Here is a 13,740-nt window from a genome sequence, read left to right as displayed (position 1 = left end):
AATGAGCAAATCCTGAATAAGTCTGTGATAAAACCAAAGCAAGAATTATGTCCTATCTTTCACCTTCCTTAGGACTAATGATTGCATATTTTGGTAAGAGGAATATGGGATCATGATTACAAGTGGACTAAGGAATCACTCACTTTCTTCTATTCATGATCACCTTAGTATGTGAGAGATAAAGGTGAAGTAGGCTGAGAATGCTCTGTAGAGCCTCACAGAAAGGTAGCTGGCCTCTTGGAGAAAGATGATTTAGCAAACACCTGTATAGAATGATGAGGTCATAGAACAGAGCTAAAGGTCAAGGTACCACCATGTCATACATCTGTAACCCTAAGGCTTAGATCCCAGCTCCTGGTCTTGCCAGGGGAAGGGCTAGTGTTTCCCCCACAATAATTCATCTTTAAACCCCACATTCCAAGAGCTGAGTATCTTGCTAGGAGCCTACCATCCAGCCATATTATGTGCCATGTTATATTTCTGTGCACAGTTCCAGAGGTGAAGGACAATGAGGAACTGCGTACCTTCTACCGCTCCTCTCTTCTTAAGTTGTCTCCAACAGATGCTATTACAGGCCTAGGTGCACTGTCAGGTCACTCAATCTTGCAAGGCCTTTAAATGGACCTAGCAGAGGCTTCAGAAAGGAAGCGAAGAGAAGCTCAATATGCAGGTTGAGGCTTTAAATCAGAATGATGAAAGGAGATTCTTTGTGGTTTGAATATGATCAAGCCCAGTTACCTAGGATTGAAGGTTAAATGGTGATTAAGGCAGAACAGAAATATAACCACAAATGCATTTACTAGCAATTCCCCTGAGTCAGAACTCTCAGTAATAGGTGACAAAACAAGGTCCAATGAAAGGAAAGTGAGCTGGGATTCACAACTAACAGTGGGATGCTAATTATTTTTATTGTAGAAAAGAAGATTGCCTAAGGCAAAGAATGCTGCAACATCACAACCTGCAGCTACATCATCAGCCAAGATCAGTTAGTAAAGTCTATTGTTCTTCTACATTCCTGCTGTTTCAGGTCAGCGTGAAAATGACTGATTATAATACTGGTCAAAAAACAATAAGTTTTCCTTGAAAGATGTTTTGTCCTATTAAAAGCAGTTTATACAGATAAAGTCATGTCAGTATAGGGCTTTGGGGCTCTCCAAAAGGTTTAAAGTAAGAAGAAATGATGTCCACAAACTAGGCATAAACTGGTAAATTGTCTAACCACCCACAAGATGCTTGAAATTTTTTTTTAATTCGAAATTTTTATAAAAATGGGGTTTTGCCATGTTACCTAGGCTGGCCTCAAATTCCTGTGCTTGGGCAATCCACCAACTTTGACCTCTCGAAGTGCTGAGATTACAGGCGTGAGCCACTGCGCCTGGCTAAGATCTGTGAAAATTTTCAACATGAAAACGTTGAAAAGGTAAGACTTAGTTCACTAAGACAGATTGGATTCTTAATAAAATGAAAATAAAGATGACTATGAAATTAAAATTAACATGATAAAGACTGGTAATTCCTTTGTCATAGACATTGAGCAAAAAATGAAGACTTGATATTTTTGGCCAAAAAATTTAGTGGTACAGTACAGAAATTAATCACTAATGAACAAATCAATGAATCCCCAATATCCTGAAGTTTTATAATGTTCAAGTGCTAGACTCGTAGGTAGTGTAAGTGTTGACTTTTTATTTTAAATCAGTGCAATACTTCATAAAGAATTTGTGCTACACAGGTAATTAGGCTTGATGGACAGAAATGGTGAAGTGTACGGGTTTTCTTAGTAATTCAAAAGAAACAAACTATAATGTCTTCACCATACTTTCACAGTAAAACTAGGTTGATTTCAATTTTCTTCATATTCTGAGCTAAAATTTTTGAATACTTTAATAAACCAAAATGAACAATCAAGAGATAATTTTCTTACCTTTCCAAATGTGAAAAAAGAGGGTTTTGGTTCTAAGCACAATTCCAGGAACATTACTAAAATATTGCAGAATACGTGTACAACCTCCCAATCTTATTACTCTGATGACACTGCTCCTTTGGATGTTTATAACCAGGTATATTTTTAAGAAATCACTTTAATAATTTTATTTAAAATTTTCTACCACGAGTATTTTATAAAAGAATCTGTATGGCTCAGGGAGAGGACGGATATTCTTGAGACCGACGGTTACAGGTGTAGAACTTTATAGGGCTAGAACGCTTCCTTGTCTGAACTACATTTATACCCCTCTTCTCTCCTGTTACCTCCTAAGGGTCTCTGTAGACTAGTAAACAGTTTTTTCTTCGTTTGTCATATATGTTTGACCCTTTTGAGAAAACACATTCATTTTTCATCATGAGCTCCAGAGATGCAATGAGGAAATCTCCCCATCTAGAAAGGCAACCCTGATATCATTCACAGGATGTGAGGATCCTGGGCAGCATACACATGATCCCAAGTACCTTTTCTGCACACTGGGGATCAGTGTTAGCTGCCTGCTCCAGGATCCATGTTTCCTCTGTCTGGTTTAACTGCTAATCTGTCAAGTGCCCTTCAGGGTTTCTCTTCTGCTAGTCACAAGTTTTTCTAATAGTTCTCCTTGGCTTGGGTAACTCCCTGAACTCTAACACTATGACAAACCATTAGCTGGTTCATCTTCAACATTCAGCTGGAGATAGTCATAATACATTGTCAAGGGGGAGTAATTGGGGAAAGAATAGCAAGTGTAAAGCCCTTAAGCAACAAATGTGGCCTTTTCCTCAAAAGGCAGCATACACAATTTAAAATTCAGCATATAGCAAGGACCATTGTTTCTCTTTGCTGTTCCTGACTTTTGAGCAAGTCAGACAAGTTGAGAGTACAATACTCAATATTATGATATAGATTTTATTATTCATTTCCTACTTACAAGGAGTGGGAAGAGCCACTACTGACATTATGTTTAAGGTGCTGCCATAGAATCTGTTCCAGAATTTCTATTAGAGTTTTAAAATCTGAGAATCAGGAGCCCAGTTTGCAATAATATCAGCCTAAGTTCTCCAGAAATTAGAGAGAACTTTTGCGGAACATTTTTAAATACATAGGCAAACAAGTTGAAAGAGGAGAAAGAAGTTCTCATTGGAGTCTCAAACTCCTGGGAAAAAAGCCCTATAACTTGTGAAATACTAGGATTGTGTACAGCTGATTGGTGGGATCCTAGCAATGCACAATGAGAATTTTCTTTGTAAATCAGAAAACTTGGGTTTTATGTTTTTATCATTTGAGAAAATCCTTTGTAAAAAAAAAAACATATTAGAGATCTATGAGCCATTCCTTACCTCACTTACTCCTCATATATACTCCATGTAGACCTAAGATAAAAAGTTAAAACTAGCTGTCAGATGTATAATGCCCCATTAATTATCAATTATTTTAGGATTCTTCATATATCATCCCATTTTAATTTTCCATATTATGACAATATACTTGAGGGCTCTTTATTCCATAACTTAATTTCAGAAATTTTTTTTGCATGTTTGATAAATATCCAAATGAATTTAAGAAAAAAGATTATTAGCTTCAAAAAATATATCACTTCCTTTGTGGGTGCGTGTGTGTGTGTGTTTGTGTGTGTGCTCATGTACATGTGTGTTTATGCATAGTGCTATTCTTATAACCAAGAAGTATTTTTTTAATTTTACCTTTTGGGGAATCTCTGTATTCACATCAAGTAATGTTGGTACAACTCCAGACAGCAAGCTCTCAAGCTCCTTCAGGTTCTATTTTTAAAGAGATTGTTTTGACAGCTCTAATTATGGCATACAGAAATGCCAGTTGGGTAGCTGAACTTGCATTTCAAAGACTAACCTTCAGGAATTGATTTATTAAATATGAAATATGAGCATTAAGAATATCATACATTTTACACAGAATATTTGGGTTCCAACATGATTTATTCTCTGCAATCAGTGGTCAATCCAATCTCTTGCTACTGTCTTACCTGAATTATGCACCAGGCAGGGCATTTTCCTGTAGAAAGGAGCAAATAACTAGAACAATCTCTCTGCAGGAAGGCCCTGATAACATGTATTACACTCCTTTTTCTGAACTATATTCTGGTGATAATAAACTGAACTAGGTTAAGACAAGAAAATTAATTTTATTATAAGAAACACCGAATGAAGCTTTTATTCACTTATGTCATAGATTTACCACATGGTGAGAATAACATTCTGGACTCAAAGAAAAATTCAGATTCTATTCCCCACTCAAAAAGGAAGTAGATGTGACATGGATTTTAAGGTGATAAATTAGGGAATTAACGATTAGATTACAAGGATTGAGACAAACATTTTAATGTAACAAGTATATATAAAATATTACTGTTGTTATATCCTTCCTTACAAAAACCAAGATAGGATTAAAGGATTTACTAAAGACTACTGATGCCTACCACTTTGATGAAAAGTAAAAGAAAAGTAACAGGTCATTTGACTGGAATTAACATTTTTTTTTAACTAGACACTTATATCTACAAAAAAAGTATTAACTGGATAGTCATGTCATACAAGGTGGCTTTCTTCTTTTAAGAACAAAGTTTATTTTAGGAATAAATATCTATGTGAAAATATCCTAGCCCTATTAATTTTTCCTATCTAAACCCCAAAATATCGGAAAATCAAAGTAGCTAGATTCTTTTATGCATACATCATTGCAAAAGTAGCCATTTTGATGTATGCTCAAAATGTGCTCCAGCATTCCGAACTACAATTTGAGTTAGAAAAATACCGATCATGATCGATAACTCTTTAATGTTAAATATATTCAAATTATTTGAAAATGGATACACTGTGTGCATCTTAACTCTTAAATAATTAATGCAAATAGCAAGAATAATGTTCTCCAACCATTCTAAATAAAGGCAAGTTGTACTGTACTTTTAGAGCTGTCAATAAATCTTCAAGAGTGAAACCCAAGGAATTCTCCTTTTGCAAGATTTGTTTTGATGGCTCCCAGTAGATGGACTAGAGCAAAATCCATCTTATGAGATGAAGGAAGGGAGCCCATTTGTTTTATTATTCAGAATAGTCTCTTCTGTATCTTTATCTTAGATGCAAAAAAGGACTTCTGTACCTTACAGAAGAAATTCAGATATTTCTTTGCAGCAGTAAACATGAACTGGCTTATTGTTTCTAATTCATGCTAAAATAAGTATCTCTATTCTATACTAAACATACATGATGTCAAGATATTTTAAACACCAACAACAAAATGTCTTTTTAAAAACTATACTATTCCTTAGTTATTCATTAATTTGACAACTATTCACATTGAACATTAAGGGCTAAGCAATATGGTATACACGTGAGGAGACAATGGCAAGCAAAAACTTGGCAGAACTTGCAGTGCAATCAAGCAGATGGATATTAATCAAATAGTTACACAAATAAAAAATACTGTACCTGCAAAATGGTATCTGTATTAGTCCATTCTCGTGCTGCTAATAAAGACATATGCAAGACTGGGTAATTTATAAAGGAAAGAGGTTTAATTGACTCTCAGTTCAGCATGGTTGGGGAGGCCTCGGGAAACTTACAATCCTGGTGGAAGGGGACACAAACACGTCCTTTTTCATATGGCAGCAGCAAGGAGAAGAATGAGCAAAGAGGGAAAAGTCCCTTATAAAACCATCAGACCTACGTCCTGAATGGTACTACCTAGGTTTTCTTCTAGGGTTTTTATGGTATTAGGTCTAACATTTAAGTCTCTAACCCATCTTGAATTAATTTTCGTATAAGGAGTAAGGAAAGGATCCAGTTTCAGCTTTCTACTTATGGCTAGCCAATTTTCCCAGCACCATTTATTAAATAGGGAGTCCTTTCCCCATTTCTTGTTTCTCTCAGGTTTGTCAAAGATCAGATTGCTGTAGATGTGTGGTATTATTTCCGAGGACTCTGTTCTGTTCCATTGGTCTATATCTCTGTTTTGGTACCAGTACCATGCTGTTTTGGTTACTGTAGCCCTGTAGTATAGTTTGAAGTCAGGTAGTGTGATGCCTCCAGCTTTGTTCTTTTGACTTAGGATTGTCTTGGCAATGCGGGCTCTTTTTTGGTTCCATATGAACTTTAAAGCCGTTTTTTCCAAGTCCGTGAAGAAACTCATTGGTAGCTTGATGGAGATGGCATTGAATCTATAAATGACCTTGGACAGTATGGCCATTTTCACAATATTGATTCTTCCTATCCATGAGCATGGTATGTTCTTCCATTTGTTAGTGTCCTCTTTTATTTCACTGAGCAGTGGTCTGTAGTTATCCTTGAAGAGGTCCTTTACATCCCTTGTAAGTTGGATTCCTAGGTATTTTATTCTCTTTGAAGCAATTGTGAATGGAAGTTCATTCCTGATTTGGCTCTCTGTTTGTCTGTTACTGGTGTATAAGAATGCTTGTGATTTTTGCACATTAATTTTGTATCCTGAGACTTTGCTGAAGTTTCTTATCAGCTTAAGGAGATTTTGGGCTGAGACAATGGGGTTTTCTAAATATACGATCATGTCATCTGCAAACAGGGACAATTTGACTTCTTCTTTTCCTAACTGGATACCCTTTATTTCTTTCTCTTGCCTGACTGCCCTAGCCAGAACTTCCAACACTATGTTGAATAGGAGTGGTGAGAGAGGGCATCCCTGTCTTGTGCCAGTTTTCAAAGGGAATTTTTCCAGTTTTTGCCCATTCAGTATGATACTGGCTGTGGGTGCAAGGACTTCATGTCTAAAACACCAAAAGCAATGGCAGCAAAAGCCAAAATTGACAAATGGGATATGATTAAACTAAAGAGCTTCTGCACAGCAAAAGAAACTACCATCAGAGTGAACAGGCAACCTACAGAATGGGAGAAAAGTTTTGCAATCTACTCATCTGACAAAGGGCTAATATCCAGAATCTACAAAGAACTCAAACAAATTTACAAGAAAAAAACAAACAACCCCATCAAAAAGTGGGCAAAGGATATGAACAGACATTTCTCAAAAGAAGACATTCATACAGCCAACAGACACATGAAAAAATGCTCATCATCACTGGCCATCAGAGAAATGCAAATCAAAACCACAATGAGATACCATCTCACATCAGTTAGAATGGCAATCATTCAAAAGTCAGGAAACAACAGGTGCTGGAGAGGATGTGGAGAAATAGGAACACTTTTACACTGTTGGTGGGATTGTAGACTAGTTCAACCATTGTGGAAAACAGTATGGCGATTCCTCAAGGATCTGGATCTAGATGTACCATATGACCCAGCCATCCCACTACTGGGTATATACCCAAAGGATTATAAATTATGCTGCTATAAAGACACATGCACACGTATGTTTATTGCGGCACTATTCACAATAGCAAAGACTTGGAATCAACCCAAATGTCCATCTGTGACAGACTGGATTAAGAAAACGTGGCACATATACACCATGGAATATTATGCAGCCATAAAAAAAGATGAGTTTGCGTCCTTTGTAGGGACATGGATGCAGCTGGAAACCATCATTCTTAGCAAACTATCACAAGAACAGAAAACCAAACACCGCATGTTCTCACTCATAGGTGGGAACTGAACAATGACATCACTTGGACTCGGGAAGGGGAACATCACACATTGGGGCCTATCATGGGGAGGGGGGAGAGGGGAGGGATTGCATTGGGAGTTACACCTGATATAAATGATGAATTGATGGGTGCTGACGAGTTGAAGGGTGCAGCACACCAACATGGCACAAGTATACATATGTAACAAACCTGCACGTTATGCACATGTACCCTAGAACTTAAAGTATAATAAATAAATAAATAAATAAATAAATAAAATAAAATAAAACTAAAAAAAATATATATATATAAAATAAAACCATCAGACCTCATGAGAACTCACTCGCTATCATGAGAACAGCAGCATGGGGATAACTGTCCCCATGATTCAATTACCTCCCACCAGGTCCTTCTCATGACACTTGGGGATTACGAGAACTACAATTCAAGATGAGATCTGGGTGGGGACACAGCCAGACCCTATCAGTATCAAAGAGAACATAGCCTTATGTAAAGTGTATATAATAAGGCTATGTGACTTGATGAAGTTAGTCAGGAAGGTTCTATCAAGAAAGTTGTTAGTAACCCACCATCGGAAGGATGTTAGACACTAACCAGGCCAATAAGAAAGCAAAATTATGAAAGAGAGAAAGATACAACATATGCAAATGTCTTAGAGTGGGAGGGAACATGGCAAATATGAGGACCTAAAAGATGATATTCTCTATCTGGGAGAGAAAGGGTAGCAAAGAAGGGAACATGGCACAAGATGAGGCTGTAGATACAGGTTGACTATATAGAGTATTTTAGCACATATTATGCTTTGGCTTTGTTTTTATTATAAGTGCAATAAGAAGCCATTAGAGATGTTAGATAGGAGACATACCTCCACTTTCCATTCTTTTATCCTAACTACCTACAGGCTTTCTACTGACCTTTCTCTCATCATGTTCCAGGGAAAACAGAATGCTTTATTTAATAATCAATTTGGGAAGGATATCTAGACATGAGTAGTTCAACTCAAAAATCCTTCTTCCCTTTGCAAGTAGGCATGCCTCAGAAGAAATTACAATGTAAATCTTACTTTGGCAGACCTCCAATGAAGGCAGGCTACCTGGTCCAGCACTGGCCAGGAATGGGTGGGCAAATCTGCCTGATTCTGAAACACAGTTTTCTATTTAGTTCTCAAGTAAACTACATTCTCTATGCACCATCTGCAGTGATAAGGATAATATTTTGGTTCTTCTTTTACCTCTATTCCTTGTTTTATTATATTGTTTATAATTCAGGCAAAAAGAGGCATGCTGTTTATTAGAGGACCCCTCAGAGACTCAGCAGAACAGTTCTGATGAGGGAGGCTACATGATAAAAGAAGAAATGGATGAAATAGTCGTTGAGAAGGGCAGAAGAGTAACTTAAGAGAAAAGTAAGTACGAATTAGACAAATATGGTGGCCTTTCTTGATGTTGATAATGGATTCATAATACTATCAGTGTCCTCTCTTTAAACTTTTTTTTTTTAGCACACTCATCTCTTTAAGAGAGGTATAAAAAAGTCAATACTTGGTCTCAGCCAGGGTTATAGTTTTGCTAGATAATGTGACTTGAAGAAAGAGGGGCAGAGGATTTCAGGATATTGGCAAGAGTTTATCAGTTAATTTACTGCTGGATTTCCAATGCTTAGATCAGTGCCTGGCAGTTATTAGATGCTAAACATATATTTGTTGAATGAATGAATAAGATGGTTTAGAAAATAAAGTCGGGGTCTGATTAAGCAAAAGACAGTACAGGGATAAATGAACTAGAAGACTTTCTGAGGTCAAAGAAGGATTACAGTGAAACTATTAATACCTGAACAAGAGTGAAGAAGGGAGGTGGTAAGATACTAAAAGATCATTTTCAGGTTATAGCATTTACAAGTTAAATGGTGGAACACAGGGCAATGAAATGGGAGACTGAGGAAAAGTGGAGGAAGTTATTGAGGATGTGGAGGTTAAAAACTTGGGGACCATAACAAGATATCAGGAGGGCTGGCAGAAAAAGTGTAACACCTGATGCCCCTTCTTCATTTAGTGGGGAATGAAAGAATTGATATTTCATTAATAATTGGTACAAAGAGAAAGAAAAATATTCTTGCCTAATTCATGTCAGTATTTCTTGTAAATCTTCATCAATTCTACTCCTATCTCAGTTGAACTCCTTCTTATCCTTAGGCTTATGATCCCGTTATAACTTTTAGCCAGGATTCATTTCCTTGAACTTAAATATTTGAGTGTACATGAGATGAGTCCAATAAAGTACTAACAAAGTTGTACCTGTAGGATTACCGATGTCATCAAACTGGGATATGAATGAAGCACGGTGATAATACAGGACAATTTATCACATAGCATAGAAAGTAGGGTGTGATAGTTAATATAAAAGGCTCAGGAGTCATAAAAACCTAAGTTCCAATGCTGATTATACTATCATTTCCTAGGATTTGCCATTTTCTTTAAAATCTAAAAAAAAAAAAGGAAGCCTCAGCTTCCTCATTTGTAAAATGCATCCAACAACAGAACCTTTAGAGCTCATTATGAATATTAAATGAAATAATGCACTTAAAAACTTTGTAGGATCTAAATACATACTAAACATTTATTATTGGTTTTTATTTTGCAAAGATTAAAGTATTTTAAAAGAAATGCAAAATATCTTACTACATATGTACCTATATCCGTGTGTGTGTATGTGTGTGTATGTGTGTATACACTATCAAAGAATACAGAAGAGCTGATAATAAATAGCAACAGTCTTCTTCCCTACTTCTCTGGATACAAGTCCTTCACCATATATGTGACTTGTAAGTATTTTCTCACAGTTTGTGTCTTATCTTTCAAAGAGAAGAAATCTTGATTTTGATACCAATATGTTCATTTTTTCTTTTATAGATCATACTTTTGGTGTTGGATCTGAGACATTTTAGACAAATATAAGGTCACAAAGATTTTCTGTTTTCTTTTAAACATTTTATAGTTTGACGTCTTACATTGATGTCTAGGATCCATTTACAGTTGACTTCTCTATAAAATATGATGTCTACGTAGAAGTCACATGTGTGTATTAAATTGTTCTGGCATTATTTGTTGAAAAGACTATCCTCTCTTACTGAATTGCATCATACCTTTTTAGAATCATCTTTTATTTTTAAAACTTTTTTTTGTTTGTTTTTAGATGGAGTCTCACTCTGTTGCCCAGTTGGAGCGCAGTGGTGCGATCTCAGCTCAATGAAACCTCCACCTCCCGCATTCAAATGATTCTCCTGCCTCAGCCTCCTGAGTAGCTGGGACTACAGGCGTGCACCACCACACCAGGCTAATTTTTCGCATTTTTAGTAGAGACAGGATTTCATCATGTTAGCCAGGATGGTCTTGATCTCCCGACCTTGTGATCCACTCACCTCAGCCTCACAAAGTGCTGCGATTACAGGCGTAAGCCACTGCGCCTGGCCTTAAAACACTTTTGAAACTTCTGCTATAACAAGATATTCCAGGTTTATTCATGTACATTCTCTACTCCAGTCCTAGAATTAGCTATTTCTCCAGGGAGTGCTGGCTACTTTTAATAAGAAATCTGTGTGTACTTCTTTACAGAATTTTGCTGGAAGTCCCACCCAACAACTTTCTTTTTTATATCATCCATATCCAGCCACAAAAGATGCTAGACAATATAATTTTTTAGCGTCATAGACTTTCTAGAGTACTGTTGTTATGGAAGAAAGATAAGCTACATATTATGAGGCAATTTACATTTGCTGATAAGTTGAATAACGTGATAGAGAATAAATTCTTAAGACCAAAAGCATAACTTACATTGATACAGTTGATAACATTACAATTAAATTTACTCTAGAATATATACTATTCTCAAAATATAGTCACAGTGGGAGAAGATTTATAACTTTCAAAAGAGAACTGTTGTCAAAATCAACAGAAGCCACACCTCATGAACCTTATCCACTTCTAGGATTAATATAGATCCAGATATCATGGATTTTGAGCTGATGCCATAATTACCTGAGTCTTTTTTGGGATCATGGAAAGGAATTAGTGAGTCTTGAATATGGAAGGATGTGAATTATTGCTCCAAAGGCAAACTGAGGTAAGCTGTCTGCAAAAATAGCTGCCAAGAATTCCTACCATTCCCATATGTGTATGCCAGTCTTTTTGTCAAGAGATCGGGTTTATATCCTTGTTTGAAACTCAGATCCCCTCATAACCTGTATCAACTGCTAGAATATGGTAGGAATTACATCGTGTGAATTCCAAGACCTCAGCTACAAGAGGGCTGGAAGCTTCTGCTTTCATTCCCTTGGGGGCCTGAGGCACCATGTCAAGTAGTCTGGCCATGCTGTTCAATAGGTCACATGGAAAAAGGCCAAGAGAGCCTGTTTCAGCCATTACAGCTCAAGCAAAAGACATGTAAATGAAGCCATCTTGTATCATCTAGCTCTAGTCAAGTCTTCAGATGACTACAGCTGTAAGAGCAATCCCATAAGACTAGGAGAGGAACAGCATACTTGAGACTAGTCCAACTGAGCACAATACAACTATCAAAACAATGAGCAAATAAATGGTGGTTGCTTTAAAGCATTAAGTTTGAGGTGGTTTGTTACAAAGTAGTAGATAACTAAGTGTGATGATATTTGTGAGCCATGTAAATAACTGCCAAAGAGCAACTTGAGTAGAGGAGGATCTTAATAATCAGGTGGACAAGATGGCACAATCTATGGATGTTAGTCTTTTTCCCCAGCCACACATGCCCTTGCCCAATTGGCCCATGAACAAAGTGACCATAAAGACAAGGATATAAATGACACATGGGCTCGGCAACAAGGATTTTCATTTCCCAAGGTTGATCTAACTACCGTCACTGCTGAGTACCCAAAATGCCAATAGCAAGAGACCAACACTTAACTCCATACCATTCCATGACTAGTTCAGCCAGTCACTTAGTGCCAGGTTGATCATACTGGACTACTTCCACAGGAAGCTCAGTGCTTTCTTCTCATTGAAACAGATATTTACCCTGGACATAAATTTGTCTTCTCTGCCTGCAATGCTTCTGCCAAAACAACCATCTGTGGACTTAAGAGAAACACATATTCACTACTGTGATATTCCACATAGCATTGTTACTGACCAGGAAACTTCTTTTGTAGCAAATGAAATCTGGCAGTGGGCTCTTGCTTATGGAACTCACTGGTATTACCACATATCCCATCACCCTGAAGCAGATGGCCTGACAAAATAAAATAACAAAATCATTTGAAAATTCAGTTATAGCACAGTGTAGGGTAATGGCTGAGATAATGTCCTCCAGAAGGTGGTACACGTCCTGAATCAGCAACAAAAATATGGTACCATTTCTCCAATTGCTAGGATCCATGGCTCTAGGAATCACAGGGGTAGAGGTGGGAATGACTCCTCCTTAACCCTTAACCCCAAAGATCAACTAGCAAAATTTTTGTTTCCTGACCCTGCAATTCTAAGGCCAACTGGTTTAGATATCTTAGTTCCCAAGGAGGGATGCTTCCATCAGGGCATACAACAGTGGTTCCACTAAACTGGAAGCTGAGACTTCCACCTAGCCATTTCAGTTCCTCATGGCAGAAAACCAACAAGCAAATAAGAAGAGGGTTATAGTACTGACTGAGGTAACTGAATGACTATCAAAGGCAACTGGGTTGCAATGTGAGTGAGAAAAAGTATGTCTAGAAGGAAGGAGATCCTCTACTGTGTTTCTTAGTTCTCATGTGTCCTGTGATAAGGAAGAGTGGCATCAGAAAAATGGCAAAATAGAAGATCCCCCAGCATCACTCCTCTCAAAAAAACAGAAGCAGAAACTATTCAAAGACAAGAATACCATTCTAAATTAACAAGAACTTATGAGAGGAGCAGAGAAACTCCCTGGGCCCACAGAATGGAGAGAGGCCATGATCAGTAAGAGAAACAACCATTTCGGATTGTGCAGCCCTCTCCCCAAATCCTGTATAACAACACTCACAAAAAATTTCCCTAGACTCATGATTTCCAAAAAATTTGAGGTGAACATACAATCTCCCCAATGGTTTGAGAGTCTTTGTGGGAATTCCACTCCTCCCCACAGGAACCACTGAGAGTACCACGAGGATACTAATATTCATTCTAACCAAC

This window comes from Piliocolobus tephrosceles, chromosome 4, assembly GCF_002776525.5.
Source record: "Piliocolobus tephrosceles isolate RC106 chromosome 4, ASM277652v3, whole genome shotgun sequence".
Classification (NCBI taxonomy): domain Eukaryota; kingdom Metazoa; phylum Chordata; class Mammalia; order Primates; family Cercopithecidae; genus Piliocolobus; species Piliocolobus tephrosceles.
Note: the sequence above shows the minus strand (reverse complement) of the source record.